The 15,362-nt window shown below is 35.7% G+C and overlaps 1 protein-coding gene across 7 annotated transcripts in view; it reads right to left on the bottom strand.

Annotated features, from left to right (window-relative positions):
- The window catches only part of dlgap1b (discs, large (Drosophila) homolog-associated protein 1b), a 110,413-nt gene that overhangs the window by 76,168 nt on the left and 18,883 nt on the right, over nucleotides 1–15,362 (bottom strand). For all 7 annotated transcript variants that reach the window (XM_058764858.1, XM_058764854.1, XM_058764862.1 and 4 more), the window contains exon 2: nucleotides 867–951. The gene's annotated coding sequence lies outside the window, so the exon portion shown is untranslated. The remainder of the gene's footprint in view (nucleotides 1–866; nucleotides 952–15,362) is intronic.

Here is a 15,362-nt window from a genome sequence, read left to right as displayed (position 1 = left end):
TGGGAGGCTGTGGAGTTCAGCACATTTAGGTCTGCAGTCGCCTGATCAAATCCTTTGGCACAACAACAGCTGCTCTGCCACCAAATTTTAGACTTTCAAAGGCAGTTAAAAAACTATGAGAGAGAGAGAGAGAGAGAGAGTGTGTGTGTGTGTGTGTGTGTGTGTGTGTGTGTGTGTACCCAGATGGGGTACTGAAAGAAAAAAAAAAAAATCATGCTGTACTACATTCATGGCTCCATATTAAGGACTTATCCACACTTCCCAATTTCTAGAAAAACAGTAATTACAGATACAGAAACATCTACTGTTGGAAACCTCATTGCTGTGCAACACATTTTTAACTGATAATATTCAAATATCACTTTTGATGCAACACTGTACTCGTGTGATGTCAGATATGAGTGGATAAGCGCATACTACCATCTGGAATCTATAGTGAGTGCTAGAAGTGAACATGTAATTTAATTTTACTAGGTTTCAGGTTCATCACCTTTCTGTTATCTTACTCTCTTTTTCTCTAACAAATGTTGACAAAAGCTATACTAATGCAGCTACCAGTGTCTCAAAACAATTGTGCTTTCAATTGTTAAACTTTGGCTGGTTTTTTAATCAACAGTATCACTCTATAACTTGCCTTTATGAAATTCATTATGAAATATGCATAACACCATATAATAATAAAAAGGTACATACATAAATAAAGATTATGTATATAGTACATATAGTACATAGTCTGGCTCTGACAGAGCATTTTGGGAATATTCAGGGAGCAAATATTTCTGTACACTGGAGCAATTTTGACAATAGAAAAAATAGCTGATTCGCTGGGAAATGCACTATTCAGAGGAGATGGAAACACAACTCACCTGATTTATTCTCTCTTTTTACTCATCCTTGTCCTCGCTGTGTTTAATTCTTTCCTCATTTCCTCCATGCAGGACATCTGTTTCACTGAAATACGAAAAAAAGCATGAGACCAAATCAATTGTCAATTTGATAAACCTAAAATTTGTCCTCTGCACATTTGTATTAGGTAATTGCACATGCTATTTTTTTCAGCTAGCTGAAAGATTTTTACAGTGCAATGGATGTAAAAATGAGGATATAATTCTGTAAATTTCTGCCCCAAGTTTATTTAAGATTGAAAAATAGATTATAAATATAGTATATAAGGTTCAGTACATTTTTTCCCTTTCTTTTTTGAAGGAAATTAATATTTTTATGCAGCAAGAACACATTAAGGTGACAGTAAAGAAATGCATGATGTTGCAGAATATTTCTGTTTCAATTAAAATCTGTTCTTTTGAACTTTATATTTATCAAAGAACCTTTTGCCATCACAGGAATAAATTACATTTTAATGTTGTTTACTAATATATTAAAATAGTAACAGTTAATTGGAATAATATTTCACAATATTACTATTTCACTGTATTTTTTTTTTTATATAATAAAAGCAGCCTTGGTGAGCATATTCACAAAGAAAAAAAAAAAACCTTATTGGCCCCAAACTTTTGAATGGTAGTGTATAGTAGCCTATTATTTTATAGAATAATTAACAAACAATTTGTATTATAACTATAATCTTTACTCTACAGCCTTCTATATGATCTTTATTTGGACTATAAACAGTATTCTTCGCCTAAAATATAATTTGTTCATGACAATAAAAGTAGGGTATTAGATAACAATGAATAAGCCACAAGCGAGTTTTGGTGCATACTGTATCCCCTTCCCTTCCGAGACGTTTGCTACGCCCCTGCACACAAACCATTACAATGATTTATATAACAATTTAATGATTTATGAGGCTCTCTGTGGGTACTAAGGACTTTATTAAAAATATGTGTGACTGTATGTGTTTGTGTATGCTTACACTTTTACTAGTATAACACAAAAATGAAATGTTAGGATTGATATTATGATGTTTACATTTTCACATGCTCTGCTATCAGGCATCGAAGCAAAGCTGTTTTACATTGACCTAAAGCTGTTCACATGGCTGAGTCGGCCATGAATAAATTCACGTAGCTTTGAACATTTGAGCAATTTCAGTGGTTTGGTGCTCTATTTATTCATGTAGTATTCATGCGTGTGTGTTTATGAGTACAGCAGAAGGCTGTCTGTGGGCTAGACTTCCACAGTGAGAAAATCAAAGCAACAAACTGACAGTTCAGCTTCCAAATGCTCTCGCCAGGGACAGAAGTGAGGGGTAAAAAACATGAAAGCGATAGGCAGACAGAAAGAGAAAGCACACACCATCCAGAAAAGAACTAGTGTGAACCTTTCATTTTATGCCTATCTGAGTCCCTTGAAAGACACTGTTCTTGAGTTCAAGCTCCAGACGGAGTACACGTGTAGCTTAAGTTCCTGGTACCACCTGCAGTCATGTATGGGATATTATATAAGTTACTTCCGGTCCTATGATTGGCTTAATATTTCCAGAGTGTGTGAACAGGGCAGAGGTGGAGTGAGGAATGGACTTTTTACTTTTTAAACATGAAAGCATCAGTGTATTACCCTACTATACAAAATAAAAAAAAACATTTTAGTAGTAGTAAAATTCACATTTAATTCAATGTGTGCCATTTCTTTGTAATAATTAGTGAAATTTATTGAAATTGAATTTCTGAGTGAAAATAGTTTCAAAGTAAATCCTATAGCACATTTTGTCAGTGTAATAGTTTGCTCTTGTTTCTTTACAGGTTTCACCAATGAGTGTGAAGTGTGAAATGGAAAACCCGGAGTGGAACTAAAGCGGAGCAGAACACTCTCTGTCACTTCATTCCACTCACACTGTTTCAGACCGTCTTTCACTTTGTGCACTGATGCTTTGGATTCTTTAGCAATGAACTATATTGTGGGGGGGGGGGTAACTATAAAAATCAACTGCAGTTCTTAATATCATCCTAGATGGGATTATCTGCACATTGTTCATGCTATACACTGATCAGCCACAACATTAAACCCACTGACAGGTGAAGTCAATAACATTGATTATATCGTTACGACAGAAGACAGTGCATTGCAGTGTACTGCGGATGGGGCTGCATAGCTGCAGAACAGTGCAGAGTGCTCATGATGAAGCCTGTTCACCACAAAGAGCACCTACATTGGTGATGTGAACGTCAGAACTGGACCATGAAACAATGGAAGAAGGTTGCCTGATCTGATAAATCACACTTTCTTTTAGATCAGGAGGATGGTCGGGTTTGTGTGCGATGTTTAACTGGGGAAGAGATAGCAGCAGGATGCACTATGGGAAGAAGTCAAGGAGGTGGTATGCTCTGGGCAATGTTCTGCTGGGAAACCTTGGGTCCTGGCATTCATGTGGATGTCACTTTAACACATACCACCTACCTAGATTGTTGCAGACTATTTACACCCCTTCATGGCAATGGTGTTTCCTGATGGCAGTAGCCTGCTTCAGCAGGATAATGCACCCTGACACACTACAAAAATTGTTCAGGTATGGTTTGAAGAACATGACAGAATTCAAGAAGAATTCAAGGTGTTGCTTTGGTTTCCAAATTATGAACACTATATGAACACTTCATAAATATGTAACAATGAATGACAACATCTGCAGATGGTGGATGTTTGGGGGTTCCCAAGGTGAGATGGAGGATGAGCTAAACAGATGGTGGTTTAAGTTAGGAGGAAGTATTGGCAGCACTTGTAGATGATTGTGGATATAGTAGTTGTTGGGCTGAGCGAATATGGAGGCAACCAGCTTTTTTTTACAAAACTACAAAATTTGTCCACTTTACCACATAGTTGTTTGATTAAAGGTATAATTCAGCCAAAAATGAAAATTCTGTCAATTATTCACCCTCGTGTCCTTCCAAACCAGTAAGACAGTCGTTCACCTTTGGAAAACAAATTAAGATATTTTTGATGAAATCCAAGAGCTTTCTGATCCTCCATAGACAGCAATGCAACTTTCCATGTTCAAGGCCCAGAAAGGTAGTGAGGACATCATTAAAATAGTCCATGTGACATCAGTGGTTCAGTGTGTCGTAGTCTTGCGTAGCCAGACCTTCAGACTGACGGCTGAAGGTCTGGGAACTTTGGTCGCTTTGAATGGCCAAGATCTGCCCAAGAGGCCATATGACTGACAGGTAAAGCAACCAATCACATTTTGTTTTGTGCCACGCCATGTTTAGGGGTGTGGAAATGTCGCCACAATAACAGACCGTGTGTAAAACACATATTTTAAAGATTCTATGCCGTGAACTTACATTTTTTCACATACTTTTGAAAAATTCAGCGTTTAGTTGATCCTGACAAGCGCTCGTCGTCAGTTGTAAACACGACGGCTTTCTTCTTTTGTGAGGGGGTTTGGCGCCACGGCATTTTTGTTTCCAGGCGAAGCGTTAAAGAACGCGACACACACGTATCCTGGAAATCCTGTATAATTCAACCAATCCGATGACAACTTCGAAACTCCTGAAGTGTTTCCTGCTAAGTGTGCCATATGCATCAGACGCTTAGCCAATGTTCTGTGGGTGTGACGTATAAGGCTGAGACTACAGTAAGTGCGTCGTAGTACTATGTGCATCGAAGACTGACATGGAAGAGAATAAATTGTTGAATAAAGTTATTTTTGTTTTACAAAAAGTATTCCCATAGCTTCATAAAATTACGGTTGAAGCAGTGATATCACATGGAATATTTTAACAATGTCCTTACTACCTTTCTGGGCCTTGAATGCGGTAGTTGTGCTTCTTTCTGCAGGGTTCTCGGATATCATCAAAAATATCTTAATATGTGTTCCAAAGGTCATACAGGTTTGGAAAGACATGAGGGTGAGTAATTAATGGCAGAATTTTCCAAATGAGAAACGTTCCAATTGATTGGAACAAGCTGATAATCGCTTTTACTGATTAATGGTCACAACTTGCCGATCACATTGTTATGCCGCAGAAGACAAATATGTATGGCAGTGTCGCGAATATGAAAAGATCTATCTATCTATCTGTATATCTGTATGTCTGTCTCCCTTTGTCTTTCTTTCTCACTCTCTTTTTGCCCCTGCTGTTGGGAGCGATTTCAATTTCACGCTCAGCTGGGACACATCATCCACTCCAGCTTCACACCTCCCCGTCAGCATGCTGTGGGCTCCCACCAACAAGTTCAATCAACATCAACAACACATGGTATGCATGGAAAGATGAACACCTATTTATATGCATATGGCTATTATACACACTAGGTGGCTTATGGTGTCTCACAAATGTGGTTATAGATGAACGCATGACAGCCTAAATAGAGCTTAAGTCTTACAAATATCTCGAAGGTCAGGCCACACCTGAATCCTGGGAAAATATGTGGAGAACCTATGAACAAGTCACATAAGTAAGAGAAATGCAGAAAATCTGAATAAAGAGAGGAAGTAATTGTTAAAGGAGAGATACATGCTATATAAACAGGCAGTATGTGAGATTAGGATTAGTATGTCCCATCATACATTGGAAATAGCATGGCAAAGGTGCCCAGATGGCTCCCAATTTTCTGTGGATTTTCAAAGTACACATCTGTGTATGATTTTAGGCTAAAATCTTCCATAAACCCTTGCACTATATAAACACTTTTCTCTCAATAACAATACACTTACATAAAGGGAGAACGGGACTAGTTATAACACCTGAACTTCAGTGAATATATTTTTCAGTGTATATTCATATTGTAAAATACATTTTTGAATAGACATACTCTAAAGTACTACATACTTTTTTCCACTTAAACTCTCACCGTGGCCCCTGAGGAGAATGGAAAACTGATACACTCTCAATGCGCATTTAATGAGGATTGCGAATGAACTTTAGCATTGCCCTCAGACTAAAGTGAAGATTGAGTTTCAGTAGGCATGTTTGGAGACAGTCATGTCTGAAGAGGTGTCCATCGCATTAGTGACCCTTATGACTTCACTAAAAAAACTCACTCTTATGCCATGACACTGCCACGCTCATTCATATTCACAAGCTCCCCATGAATTATGCATCATTATGCAAAAATAAGGATTAAAAAGAGTGGAGAAATTGGCTGTGACCTAAGCAAAATATACAGAAAGAGAGATGGAATGGAAAGAAAGAGAGTGCTGGGAGGATAGGGTGACAGGAAACAAAAAGACGCCTTATCTGAAATCTACAGTGCTGTGGTGTTATCTTCACAATCGAGTTGTCCACTTTAACATGCATCAGCATACTCAACCTCTGCAGTTCAACAGAAACAAGAAACCAAGACGCTGAGCTACAGTTTATTCTAATGTAATTCTACCAGAACAACCTGGTGCAGTTAGAAAATGAGCAAGAAGGTTATTGAAGATGCAATCAGGTGTTTTCAACTTTCGTGTCCTAGGGGTTCATTTTTATTAAAACTATGGATTTTCATTTTGTTATATGAAGAAACTGTCTTTGAAACTTTTTACCATTCCTTCATCAGCTACATTTACATAAATGTTTTTTTATATTCACTTATATTCCCTTGTTTCAGAACTAGACTTTTGATCTTGAAATAGGAAAATATATCATAAAAACATGAATTGCTACATTCTAAAAACTATTATGATCTAAACAAAGAGTGAGAAAAACACATTTCCATTTGTTCATTTCAATTTTGTAAATTGTTCAAATTGACACAAATTTTCATAAATTTCCACCAAATAAATCAATTTTAAAGTGTTTTCAGTAGTTGACTTGGTTAACAGAGTCAATGGTGTCTTTGAAGAGCTTGATATGAAATATGACTTGATGTAAATATCACTTCTGAACAGAATGTTTAAATATACAATGTCCAGTGAAGCTATATTTGTAATTTTTAATGCAAAAGCGTGTAAATAGTATTCACTGTGTGTATTTGGGACACTTACAATTCTATGAAATTAGCTTTAGCATGAGAAAGGAGTCAGCCATTCTAAAATTTAAAATGTTATTTTTACTACATTCTGGTGAAAATACATGTATTGTATACTAAATTAAAACTTCAGAAAATGTAAAAAGTGGTTTTAGAGTTTATGTATAGACCAGAATTTTTAAAACACTATAAACACTATAAACTACATACAGCAAGTTGTCTTAAAACTACAATGTGATGTGTGCCCTTTTGCTTCCTGTCTTTCTCACCTCATTTTTCTCTTCGACTGCAACAAACTGACCCATATCTAGAACAGTCAGCATCCATGAGGATTATGGGTGATAACTGTGTACACACACAGAGAGACACAAATGAACACACACACACACACACACACACATACACAAACACAATCAAGTCTTGCTGATTGTCTATGCCGTGCCCTTTGAAAGAGGATTATAGTGTAGTGGCCGTGAAAAGGCCGTGAATTATTGACAAAAAAAGGGACTGGATTTAGATTTCAGGCCAGCCGGGGCTAAACAGGAAAGAGAGGGAGAGATAAAGGTCATCCAAGACCAGTAAGCAGTTAGAGGCACTACGTATATTTGGTTTTCCTCGGGTTTTTGCAAGCTCTCCAAGTAATGAGCTCAATTACAGCACCCATGGAATCCTTCCTGATGGATCAGCAGCTGTCAGTGATTCAGGTGAACACCTACAATCGTGGTAGCTCAGGAAGAGTACAATCCAATATCCATCAGGTCTCTGGGGACAAAAGCTTTTTAGATGCCATTGCTTTTTTTCCTCATAATTGTAGTCTTCTGGGTACAATCACTGCTGGGCAGCTGTGTGCTCATGTGGAAGACAGAGCAGCTATCCCACAATGCACTTTGAGCCTTCATTTTGACACCTGAGGTTGAGAAATTACAAGATTTAAGCAATTTTAAAAGGTGTCTATGTGGATCAAAATGCTTCAGGAGAACCTGGTTTGCTGGGAAAGGCTTAGCTCACTGTTGAGTAAGCAAAAAGTGGCCTCAGGAGAAATTTGCAAGTGAAATTTTCTCAGCACTCCAGTGTAGATTTGTTTGGCAGGCACCAAGCTGGGCAACTTAAGAGCACAAGGCAACAATTATGTGTCATATTTATCAAACTTTGCCAGACTTATGATTTTAACTTGGTTAAATAATAATTAAAAAACTCGCTTTTCATATATTTATAATTTCCCATATACTGTGCCATATGTAGAGACCAGACATTGGCAACCATCTAAAAAAACCCTAGTAACCATATCTCAACACATATATCAACACCCTAGCAACCATCTAGAATACCCCAGCAACTCCTAACAACCACATAGAAAGGCCCTTGCAAACATCTACAATATACTGGCACCCACTTAGCAACACCCTAGAAACCATATTGAAAACTCCAGCAACAACTTAGCAACCATCTACAACCCTAACAACAAGAAATGCCCTAGCAAACATCTTTAAGAACCCAGCAACCACTACAAAACCATAAATTTCCATATTTCATGAGACAAGGCTTCCCTGTCATTTACAGAATTTTTCGCCATTTACGAGACAAGGTTTTCCCGCCAGCGACAGAATTGTCCGTCATTTACGAGACAAGGTTTTCCCGCCAGTGACAGAATTGTCCGTCATTTACGAGACAAGGTTTTCCCGCCAGTGACAGAATTGTCCGTCATTAATGAGACAAGGTTTTCCCACCATTGACAGAAATTTCTGTCATTTTTGAGACAACGCTTTCCCGCCATTGACAGAAGTTTCTGTCATTTATGAGACAAGGTTTTCCCGCCAGTTACAGAAATTTCTGTCATTTATGAGACAAGGTTTTCCTGCCAGTGACAGAATTTTCCGTCATTTATGAGACAACGCTTTTCCGCCATTGACAGAAGTTTCTGTCATTTATGAGACAACGCTTTCCCGCCAGTTACAGAAATTTCTGTCATTTATGAGACAAGGTTTTCCTGCCAGTGACAGAATTTTCCGTCATTTATGAGACAAGTTTTTCCCGCCAGTTACAGAAATTTCTGTCATTTATGAGACAAGGTTTTCCTGCCAGTGACAGAATTTTCCGTCATTTACGAGACAAGGCTTCCCCGCCATTGACAGAAGTTTCCATCATTTATGTGACAAGGCTTCCCCGCCACTGATGCTATTTTCTGGCTTTCCATGTTTTAACTGATATACAGTAGGAAGTGCTATTGTACATCTCAAACACAGGTGAAGAAGCAGAAATAAGCGATCACATAGGGAGATGCATATGCTAAATTAAGAAATTAATCAAACATTAAACAGAATATAAATCAAAACACTCTTACTGTTACTGTTACTGTTACCAAATTTAATGTCAACCCAGGATGTGCTATAGGACTGCAAGTTTTGGGGGTGTTAATGGAAGCAATCTACTCTATCTCTGTTTTGATCATTGTTTTGATCAGCATGACTTTTTTATATATATAAAATGTTGCTTTTTTATGAAACTTGCTCACATTCAAGTGTTGATAAAAAGAAGAATGCATAAAACTTGAGGAAAAGTTTTTTCTTTAAAGCAGAGGCTCTGTTCTTTCTTTTGAAATATTGCATGTTCAGATATTCATACAACAAAACAAAATCACACAAACAAAATTTTCTAATGGCCATTCACTTTTTGTGAAAATTAAAAAAAACTCTGACGGCGGCTGACAACATTTAAAACAAAATGCTGATGGGGAAAGCATTAAAATTACCCAATAATAATAAAAAAAAACTATTTATGTGTTTATTTATTATAGACACATTCAAACAAATAAAAACACACATACTGTTCCCTACCATTTCAAAGAGAGGCATCTGTTGAGCCAGAGGCCTTACTGCAAAAAAAAATATAAATTAAAAAAAAATTTAAAAAGCCATGGGACACAGAGCCAAAAATACACACAGATGCTTACGCACAAACAAATACATGCATTCAAACAAACAGATCACAGCAGTTCTGCGTCAATGCTAATTGTATTCTGTTCATATGCAGCATAATATACAGACATTAACATTCAGAATACACACCCCACTGTTCATGATCCACTGCCTCGCATTCTCTAAACACATGCACGCGCATACACACTGTCATCACTCACATATGGCTTCTCTGGTGTGCATGGGCAAACACAGACCCACATCTACACACACAGACACACAAGGTTACACCACTGTTGTTTAGGAACTTTAGGGCTGAAGCACTCTAATGTAAATCATACTACATCAGCATGACGTTTGCACATTCACAGCATGAAAATGAGATGTGGCTGCACGCACACACACACACACACACACACACACACACACACACACACACACACACACAGAGACACAGAGACACAGACAGACACAGACACAGGGTGCAAATTCTGTGTGCATCACGTAATAAATGAGTGAGTAGATGACAAGAGGGATCAAAATAATTCAGATAAAGAACAAGCAAAATCAACACAGTATATTTGCAGGTGATTACAAATTTTTAAATGTTTTAAATATATTGCTACATATATTATTAATAGCATACAACAAATACATGAATAATTATTAATTAATTTAATAATTTATTATTAAATATTAATATTAACCATTTAATACATTAATTTAATTTAAATACTGAAATACTATTATAGTTTTGTTTGTTTGTTTTTTTTAAATTAGGTTTTATATTTACTACCAATGACACAAATTACATTGGTACGCCAGTAGGTGGCGACAAGTAACTGTCTTTATGATTGAGTCACTGAATCATTTATTCAAACAAATACACTTCATTCATTCAGCAACAAAAAACAAATGACATTCAAAAAAGGATTGAATGATTCCGAAAGTTCCACAAAGTTCCACGAAAAGTGCAAAAAAAGTGTAAAACGTCACAAAAACATAGAACCACATACACTTGCTTCAAATAACACACTTGTGGTAATGTGTTATTAAACCGCTCTTAGAGATCAATATAAGACCTTTAATTACATAAGATATCCATTACATCTAATATGTCTTTTACAGAGATCATTCCGGTCAACAAAATCAATCATTATCCAATCAACTGACTCCATCCAGAATGCACACAGATGAGTTGAAGACTTGTGTGAACTCTCTCACTTAAAAATGAAGAGCGAGGGTTGTTGGTGTCTTAGGAGTGTACTTAAAGGGGAAAAAAAGGATAGCTAAAATACCATGAGGCAGGAGAATGCCAAGTTAATTAAGGTTTAATTTTAGTCGATTAGCCTGAGAGAAGATACACCCTGAGCCTGAACCATCGTAAAAAAAAAATATATATATATAAATAAATAAAAATAAAAGATGGAGAATGAGGGATGGAAGACGCTCAGCTAGAGGGAGAATGGAAAGTAGCACAAGGACAATACACATGCAAGTAAACAAAAATATTTAGGCCTAAATTTATTCAGTTTTGTCAGATTGTGAAGATCATACCAAGTGAAATAATGTTGAGTTTATGTTACAAAACAGAGATAGTCAGTGGTCATACTTTAATCTGAACTATTTGCATCTGTTTGATTTTATTTAAATTCAAAATGAAACAAGCAATTTATTTGGTTAAAATTTATGAGACAAACACCTGATTAATGTGCATTTTAAACATTCAGTTTATAAATAAATAAAGTGAAAATGAAGTAAAAATAATGTTAAGTTATGTTATCATTTACAGACTGAAAAATATCCATCACATTAAGTTTATTAGTTTGCTTATGTTAAAACTTTGCATTCCAAATTGATGGAAATTTTATATGAAATTCAAATACACAAATCTATTTTGAATGTATGCATACATCCACAGTAAGCTGCAGTGTGCTTATGTGTGGGTTAAACGTTATACTTCACACATACCATAAAAACACACAAACCAAATCTACAGCTGCTGGATTAAATCTGTAAGATGATCACACACATATACACTTTCAAATATCACTGGGTTATGAGTAAATGGGTAAACACACAGATATGCTCGCTTGTGAAAAGGGTTAATGAGATAGTAGAAACCATGAGCCTCTTACAGCGAAATCATTTAGCGTGATCAAATGAGTGGTGTGTGTATCTGAACATATGTGTATGCAAATGTTCTTGCAGCATGTATACTTGTATATTAGCACAGAACTATCAATCAGAAAGGGTCAGTAATGGCATTTCTCATACACTGGTGGTCTCTAAACCCAAATCCCAGTGGACAGCTAGTCTGTGTGACATTCTAATGAGGTTAAGCCATCCAGATTTATTAAAGTAATTGCCATATCTCATCATGATGACAGGGTTGCAGCGGTGACAGCGGCCCTGCCTCGTGATGGATGATTGCCTCATTAAATATTCTTCATCAGATGATTGCTGATATTTGTATGCGAGAATTGTTTTGATGAATCTTCAAATGATTTTAAAGCAACTGTATATATATTGCTGATAAACATTTTACCACATTTCATGCGATTCTTCAGAAGTGTGTGTGAAGCTGGAAGAGACGTCCGTGTGACCTTTAATTTGACCTTAAGCATGCTGATTACTAAAGATCACGAGGGGAAAGGTTAGAGACTGTGTGTGTGCTCTTATGATTAAGTATGCAATATTTATGAGTCACCTGGCATCATGTTTTATTAAATAACTATGCATTTAGCAATCAGCACTGCATAACATTCATTTGGACTGACACTATAAAATTAAATCAAAGACATCTCAGTAATAGAAAGTGAATAACATGCCCTTTTATTTTTAAATTTACTGGCCACGTTAAAATAGTTTTAAAATAATATTCACAGTGTTGCTTTAATGTAAACAGGAAAAAGTGTTTGAAGTTCAAATAATTCTAAAAATAATGTCAGATAGTCTGTTTCAAACTGATTTAATGAATCATTAACATCACCATTCTTACTGACTTCTAATGTATCAAGGCATTTTTGTGAAAACAAAAACACGAAGTTAAATATTATATGTATATTATATTATATTATCCTTTCTGTTCATTTCAGTGTTATTTTAAAATTATATATATATATTTTTATAGGCCATTTATTAATTTTTGAATTAGTTTTATGTTTATATTTTAATTTTAGTTTCTTTTTAGTCATTTTTAATAGTTATACAGAATATTATATTAGTTAATATATATATATATATATATATATATATATATATATATATATATATATATATATATATATATATATATATATATATATATATATATATATATATATATGAATGAATGTATGTATTTGTGTATATATAGTAATAAAACTAATAACTAAAAAAATATATATATAAAGTTTTCATCTAATATTTATATTTTTTCTGTTTATTCCATTTAACAAAAACAATTTTTAGTATAGTTTTAGTTAACAATAACAACACTGGTTCATTTAATGAAAAACAGTGTGGAAAAAATACTTTGATTTTTTTATACTAGATTATTTATTTATTTATGCCAATGAATGCCATTTATGTACAGGTGCATCTCAATAAATTAGAATGTCGTGGAAAAGTTCATTTATTTCAATAATTCAACTCAAATTGTGAAACAATAAGGCTGTGCTTCTCTCGGTTGGTTGTGCATCTTTTTCTTCCACACTTTTCCCTTCCACTCAACTTTCTGTTAACATGCTTGGATACAGCACTCTGTGAACAGCCAGCTTCTTTGGCAATGAATGTTTGTGGCTTACCCTCCTTGTGAAGGGTGTCAATGATTGTCTTCTGGACAACTGTCAGATCAGCAGTCTTCCCCATGATTGTTTAGCCTAGTGAACCAAACTGAGAGACCATTTTGAAGGCTCAGGAAACCTTTGCAGGTGTTTTGAGTTGATTAGCTGATTGGCATGTCACATATTCTAATTTGTTGAGATAGTAAATTGGTGGGTTTTTGTTAAATGTGAGCCAAAATCATCACAATTAAAAGAACCAAAGACTTAAACTACTTCAGTCTGTGTGCATTGAATTTATTTAATACACGAGTTTCACAATTTGAGTTGAATTATTGAAATAAATTAACTTTTCCACGACATTCTAATTTATTGAGATGCACCTGTATGTTTATTTGTGCTTATATTGTATCAAGAATGCTGCATATTCAGACATCCTACTCATTTGACTACGTTTTGCATACTATATAGTACAGACGTTTTCAGTTCAGTTTCAGTTTTCAATTCAGTTGCAGGGAGTGTCTTTATTAGCACACTGTAGATTTATTGAAATTTACTTGATTGATTGAACAATTATCCATCTTCTAGGGTATGAAAAGTAAAGAAATCATACACAAGGAGGAGATGGCACTATAAAAATGAAATTTACTGGAATTTAATGGAAATAAAAAATAATGAAGGAATATAAAACAGAAAATCACAGAAAGGATATTAAAACCTGGATGAGCTCCAGAGCTTCCCATTCAGCTGGTCCCCACATACTGAGGATTCTGGGTAAAGCGGCAATGCAGGCGCGAACATTGAACACAGAAAGAGTCACTTATCAGCAGAAGATGCTGACCTGAAAATGTCTCCCGCTGGTTTACATCTCAGCGTGCTGCAGTCATCCCTTCTTTATAAACAAGATTACAAAATGGATTAACTGCTGTTCGTTAATCCATTCCAAGTGTGTCAATCGTGCTGGGACGCTTGTGCTGAAACTTTGCTTTCGAGCGCTGTAGGCCGGTTAAGGGTGCTTCTAGGCAACAACCACACTCTCTTGAGCCTACAACCTGCTGCTATAGGTATAGCCTACATCATATTACTTTTAGCGTCTTATCTACTCCCTCTCTTTCTAATTGAATCATTGATGTTGGATCGACTTTTGCAGAGAGGAAATGTAAGGAGACTGATGCGATTATCTCTTTAACACTTGCTGTGTGGGTATGAGCGTGTGTGTGCATCTGAAGGCTCATATGTTTTTCATAGCTGCTGACAGAGACGCATTGTTGCCCGAGGGGCAAGTTTTCTCTGAAAATAAACAAGTAAATAATAACAGATGAAAAAAGGAGGGAAAAAAAGTGCACTCAGAGGTACTGAGTCATCGCTGCATAACTGTCACTCAAAGCCACAGTCAGTGTGTCAGCAGCCGGAGAGAAATTGCCATCAGTCTGCACTCTGGCCTGCATCTTTCGGCTTTGCACATGCCTTGATGTTTCATTTGTTACTTCAAGGAATCATAGTAATCTAATCTCATTTGCCTTTTTGGTGTGTGTGCGTGTCTGTTTGTAAAATTCCAAGAAGATAATTTATTGAAACAAAATAAATAAATAAAAAAAAACAGTTTCTTCGGTATTTCCATATATGTCTGATGAACGATACACTGACTGTTGCTGTAAAATTCTATATTTGTGATTAATCTTACACATTTAAATAGTACATAATAAATGTGATACTGAAGACTGGAGTAATGGCTGCTGAAATAAATTACATTTTAAAATGAATTAAAATACCAAACAAATTGGAACAAAACTGCACAATTTTACTGTTTTTACTGTATGTCTGATCA

Source organism: Onychostoma macrolepis, chromosome 24 (assembly GCF_012432095.1).
Source record: "Onychostoma macrolepis isolate SWU-2019 chromosome 24, ASM1243209v1, whole genome shotgun sequence".
Taxonomy (NCBI): Eukaryota; Metazoa; Chordata; class Actinopteri; order Cypriniformes; family Cyprinidae; genus Onychostoma; species Onychostoma macrolepis.
Note: the sequence above shows the minus strand (reverse complement) of the source record. Positions and strands in the feature narration are given on the sequence as shown.